General features: G+C 54.1%; 1 long non-coding RNA gene across 1 annotated transcript in view; it reads right to left on the bottom strand.

Moving 5' to 3' along the window:
- Positions 1-2,259: 2,259 nt before the first annotated feature.
- The window catches only part of LOC118352024 (uncharacterized), an 82,139-nt gene continuing 78,398 nt past the window's right edge, over positions 2,260-6,000 (bottom strand). Inside the window, exon 3 of the long non-coding RNA XR_004808423.2 lies at positions 2,260-2,459. This is a non-coding gene — a long non-coding RNA (uncharacterized LOC118352024). The remainder of the gene's footprint in view (positions 2,460-6,000) is intronic.

Genomic DNA, 6,000 nt, shown 5'->3' with positions numbered 1-6,000 from the left:
TGTCTCTCACCGTCTCTGTCTCTCTCTCTCTCAGACACACTTGTGTGCATTCTGACATCGATTAAATGAAGTATAGACCAGATCTAGTTTCTCCAGAAGTTTCCAAGTCAACAAATGATCTGGGCAAAGAGATGGCTGGGGACTTCTTAAGCCGGCAAAGAAACTGGCAGCTCAGCATATGGGCCACACTCCTGAGGCCCCTGGCTAGGAATGCCTGGCTCCGTTTTGCACCTTCTTGTGGTTCTCCATGTCTACAACATTCAGACATGCATAAGATTCTAAATACTGTTATTGACATCATAATGGATGTGAGAATATTAGTTCTCATGCGTTAAGCACCTGTTCTGGGCCAAGCATCCTACTAGGCACTTACCTATTAACACTCTAATCCTCACGATCCTATAAAGGAGATGTATGTATCTCCATCCTACAGATAAAGACACTGAGGCTCAGAGAGGTTAACTGTCTTGCTCAAGGTCACACAGCTGGGCAGCGCTGGTACCGACTCCCCCCAGAATCCGCCAAAAGGTGATAAATCCCAAGCCATATCTTTGCCTTAAAAAAATCAGTTGGTGTCTCGAGCGGTCTCGTAAATCACCGCAACTGCTGGTTAAGGTTTGCATAGACTAGTAAAGAGGGTTACGTCATTCTCTCTCCCCAAACACCGGGGAGCAAGGTGGCAAAACCGTGTGGACCCTAACGACGACAGCAGCTTTATTGTGCCGTCACTCGAGTGGTCTCATTTTCCCACCAGCGCACTGGCTGGACACTTTCTAAATGTAAAAATAAGAAACACGACACCAGAACCGCTATTTTGGGTGCATTTAAATTGACAGTTGTGTCCGCGGCGTGTTGCACCTCATTTGCAAGATGCGGCCGCCCTGCTCAGGCCTTCTGCTGACGTCGTGTCCCTGGGGGCTGCACGTGCGATTGGGCCGCCGCTGCTGACCCCCAAAAGGCGCCGGTTCCCGACCCCAGCAGCTGGAAAGAGCTGGTACCTGGGAGCCGAGCATCCTTAGCAGGGTTTTCCTGCTTCTCTGGCTTCTCCGCCTTCCTCGTCTCCGAGCAAGGGCCCGAGGGGTGGGTGCTCACGGCTGATTCCTTCTCCCCGAGGTGCTCCCACAGCCGGGAAAGGGGACGCGGGGCCTTGAGACACCCGGGGAAACAACCGGGGGGCCGGACTGAGGGATCCCCGGCGTGAGTCGCCGCGGATGTGCCCTCCTTCCGTTGTGAGCACAATGGGTGCTTAAAACTTTAATGAATTGAACCCTATGAGTAAGGGACGTTAATCATTTTAATTACCCAGCCGCTTGAAATCAGATATAACAGTCCAATAATGTATCTTTAAACGAACACAACCCTGCCCTATAAAATATCCCTTCCAAACCCATTCTAATAATTTCTATTTATCTTTTCTGACGTTAACTGTTACCCAGCCCGGCCGGCCAACAGACAGCCTTCCCCTCGCGCTCGGTTTCAAGGCGACGCCGTCTAGTTTTTCAATATCATTAGCGTCCCCCTGGTGGGCAGAGAGCAAGGCGGTGGCACCGGTCACACTTCACTGCTTTATCTCATATGACAAAGAGAGATGATCCACTTCAATCCGGGCCGGGCTGGCGCAGGGGAAGGTGGCTGCGCAGATCTCCCCCTGCTGCCGACAAACACCGAAGGGCCGCTCCATGTGACTCGCTAACAGCATGAAGGGGCAGACAAATAGATTTTCCTCTATATTTATAACCAGCATCATTCTTCCTTCTAGGGCGTTCAGTGCAGGTAGCTGTTTTATATGAAATGAACAATCTTTATAGACGTACCAGAGCCATAACAAGCCTGATTTTCAGCGAAGCTGAGGTATATAACTCTTACCGAATTGTCAGGCTACTTGCTCAACAAATCAAGCCTAACTTATGATGTTTGCAGTGTAATCTTTATTCCTGTTTGACTAGCCAACTACCCGGTGGTAATAGGATGTTAGGAAAGGGCAGTGGCCATGTTTGCGCAGGCCGTGATTGATAGGCCAACGCGGCATTTTTCATTTATATCTCCCGATTCCAAATCAGTTAAGTTTAGGAAAAATGAAACAAAGTGGCAAGAAAAATGTTTGCAGATTGCAGGCCGGCGCTCCCGCGGATCTGAGTTCAGCCCACATCTGCCGGGATTGTCTGGAAACATTAAGATATCTAAATGAAAATCAATACTGTATGTGCCAGGCATTTACTACCAGGAACAAGCATCAAGAGACCTGAGCTAATCAGACTTCCAGCTTGTGCCTCAGCCATACACTCAACCCCAGGGGTGTCCTAATTGCCCAGACTAATCATAGAAGAGTTAAATTTATAACCAAGAAAGACATCTTGTTTTTCTTACCCGTCATCATCGAGGAGCGGGAAGGTTCACCTGTGAGGTGGGTGCCAGATGTACAGGGGGGACCCCCCGGGCGAAGGAGGGCCGCGTCTCACCTGTCAGGAGAGGGAAGACGAAGTCACCGTCCGCCGTAAAACCAGGCAGCCTCATTCAAGCCCTGGGTGGGAGAGACTCCCACCAGCCCGCCCACGGATCGCAGGCTTCCTTCCCGAAAGCCCCTTAACCACTTAACCCCCATGTTCTGGAAGGAACGGGAGGAGAGGGCCATGTGTCCGCCAGCCCCCCGCCCGCGTGGCCCGCCACCTCGGTTCTTGGTCTCGGGCACACGGCTCACAAAAACAGGCAGCATCGTTGATGTTGGAAATACACGTCTCTGGTTTTCCCTGAGTTCCACTCTCGGCTTTGGTGCCCCGGAACCTCTAGGGCCGCCAGTGTCATGTCACCTGGCACCGCGGAGCTCCCTCGTGCTCTGCACGCACAAGTGCCGGCAGTCTTCACGCCCCCACAAACCACGGAGCCGGGCGACAGCTATTGGCCGAGCCCGCACCACGCTGCTGAAAAACCACCGTGTATCAGGGGACCGGATTCCTAATATTTGCATTCTAGATGCCAACTGTGAGCATATTTTGTGCTATTTTCGACAAATTACACCAAAATATGCAAAATGTTTATAAGGCTGCATCTTCTATTTTTGGCTCCGGTGTATTTGCAGCTTAATAGCCCCTCAGAGATTTGTTTGTCTCCTCTGGAGAAATGGGAAAGTGGAAAATGCAAAAAAAAAAAAAAGAGAGGGAGAGAGAAGCAGAAAGAAATGAATATGCTTTGTTCACGCAACAAGTTGAGTTCTGCAAGTTTTTTTGTTTTTTGGTTTTTGGTTTTTTTTTTTTTTGTAAAAGAGCAGAGCCAGCTGTCCCAGGGGACCTTCCTCAACAAGAAACTTAATAACATTATTTGGATTCTTTGTGCCCCGGATTTCAGATGTATTTTTAATGCATGTGTCTTAAAACAAAACAACCATTGTCAAATGCTGTATTCTCTGCTCACCGGTTTAAATGGTTTCCTAGACAGCACAATTCTGGGAGCATCGTAAGGGTTGTGATCAATGCGAGCTTGTGCCTTGCATCCCATGGCTTCCCAAGGACGCCCCTCGCTTACTGGGGGCCGGGGTGGGGGGGTGACAGTTTGTCACTTGTCTTCCTGAGAAAGGTGTCTCTGGCCTGTCTCTCTGATGTGAACGATGACAGCCTCTTGCCTCCTGTGCCATCGACACGGCTTGGGCGCTCATGCAACTGGGTGCCAGCACGCATCTCTGTCTCCACCCCGGTGACAGCGGCGTCCTGAGCACCTGCATGTGTGCAGCATGAAGGCTGATGTGCTGGAGCAGCGTCCAGGATGCGGGAGCTGGAGAGACGTCTGGGTTGGAGGGCAACAGTTTCCAGCTGCCGGGCCACGAAACCCAGTCGAAAACGTTCAATGCAGCTTCTCCAGTGGAGAAGCTGTTGGACAGGGACGCCTGGGGGGCTCAGTGGTTGGGCATCTGCCTTCAGCTCAGGGCGTGATCCTTGGATCCGGAATCCAGTCCCGCATGGGGCTCCCCGCATGGAGCCTGCTTCTCCCTCAGCCTTGGTCTCTGCCTCTCTCTCTCTGTGTGTGTGTGTCTCTCATGAATAAATAAATAAAATCTTAAAAAAAAAAAAAAGGAAATACTGTTAGACAAAAAGGAAGGGGAGGTGGATTATTTTCCAATTTTTTAAAAAAGATTTTATTTATTCATTCATGAGAGACACAGAGAGAGAGAGAGAGAGAGAGAGGCAGAAGGAGAAGCAGGCTCCCTGGGGGGAGCCCGACGTGGGACTCGATCCCAGGACTCCGGGGACATGCCCTGGGCAGGAGGCAGACCCTAAACTGCTGAGCCACCCGGGCTGCCCTACTTTCCAATATCCTTTCTCACCGACTTAACCTAGGAACTGGGCCTCATGCCCTCGCTCTTTGATAACTGGACCAAATTTTTCCAACACCACCGAAGCTTCCGCCAAATGTCATTTCGCCAAAACAGATACAGTCAGGGGAGGAGAGACGTCAACGGCCGAGTCCCCATTCCTTGCCAGCCTCCGCCTAGAACAAGGGGAAGCAGGCACGCATAGCCTCCCGCGCCTCCGAACTCCGGGCCGGCCCTCAGAAGGGCCCAGTGCGTGGGATCCCCCGAGGGCGCCCGGGAGGGTGAGCCTGGCAGCCAGGGAAGTTAGACCCAGACTCAAAAGGGGGTAAAGAACCATCATTCAAGCGCCGAGATGAAGGAGGGCAGGAGTCCCGGATCGGGCGAGGCTGCAGACCGGAGGCCCTGCCCTCGGAACGCCGGGTGGCTCTGCGCCCCGGGGCCCAGGACAGGGCTGCGCCCCCGAATCGGCCGTGAGGCCAGAGGCCAGCGGCTCTGCACCCCTGTGCAGAAGGCAGAGCCGCCCGGCTGGGACAAGGCCTGCCTCCCGATGCTGGGGAGGCAGCGACTCCTCAAACCCCAAGTCCGGTCTGCACCGTCCTCACCTCACCTGCTCCTGCGGCCGGGCATCTGGGGGGATGGAGAAAGGTCCTGGGGTCTCGGCAGAGGGAAACCAGCTACAGGACAGAAGAGCCCAGGGGGTCAGAAGGAGCCCGGGAAACCACAGCAGTCAGGGAGCTTCTGCTCATGGAGGGTCTACACCTGCCAAGCACCATCCTTGGGGTCAGCCACGCGGCGGCTCCTTTACTGCTCCCCACGGCTCCCAGGGGTGCCCACCGCAGGCCCACGGCATCTGGCCAGAGCCACGGAGAGCCCTGGGGAGCCCACGCCGGGCCCCCCTCGTGCCCTGCTGCTGAAGCACGGAGGCCGTCACCAGGGGGTGAGAGGATGGAGAGGGGACCCCAGATGGGGACCAGACCACATGTGCATCCCCTGCAGCCTGACAGTAATAGCCACGGACTAAGCCCGCGCCAAACAAAATGCTTTAAAATGGGTGCCAGGCCAGAGCGGTGCTTCGTTAAGTGAGCTTCCTGGGGGGCGAGGGGGGCGCAAGCGATCGTGCAATGGAAGTGGTTACACGAAGAACATTTGGGGGCATCAGCAGTGTGGTTCCCTTGGGACCCGCTCCCCAGTCGGACACTGGGGAAGAGGACTGTGTTCTATTACCAACGGCTCTGGCTTCATCTCTCCAGCCCCGCCCCGGCCCTGCTTGAGACCCGCTGTGCCCCGTAGCCCGCCAGCGCTGGCCCCGGCCCAGTGGCACCTGCTTGGCCCCGCTTCCCACAGGACATGGGGAGCATGTTGTAAAGGGCCCCTTCCCTTGTCTTGTGGCTCCGGAGGGAAGGGGCCGGAGAGCGGGGCGGAGGGGTGGCGGGAGAGGGAATGTTCATCCCGGGGATTGAGTCAGGAAGAGGACATGGCTTGTTTAATCCTAATAAATCAGCGGTCCCTGGGAGGTAGAGCAACAGGGGATGGCATGCTAGGCGAGCCGCACATTGACCCAAGGCAGAGCTTGCAGAGAAATGATGTCCTCTCCAGCAGACTCCTGGAGAGATGGTCTGCATTTCTTCTGACAAATTAGAAGTGCCCTGAATGCAACCATTCCTCAGAAAATAGGCCTGATTTAGCAGTGTGCAAGC

The sequence above is a fragment of the Canis lupus genome, chromosome 1 (assembly GCF_003254725.2).
Source record: "Canis lupus dingo isolate Sandy chromosome 1, ASM325472v2, whole genome shotgun sequence".
NCBI lineage: Eukaryota > Metazoa > Chordata > Mammalia > Carnivora > Canidae > Canis > Canis lupus.
Note: the sequence above shows the minus strand (reverse complement) of the source record. Positions and strands in the feature narration are given on the sequence as shown.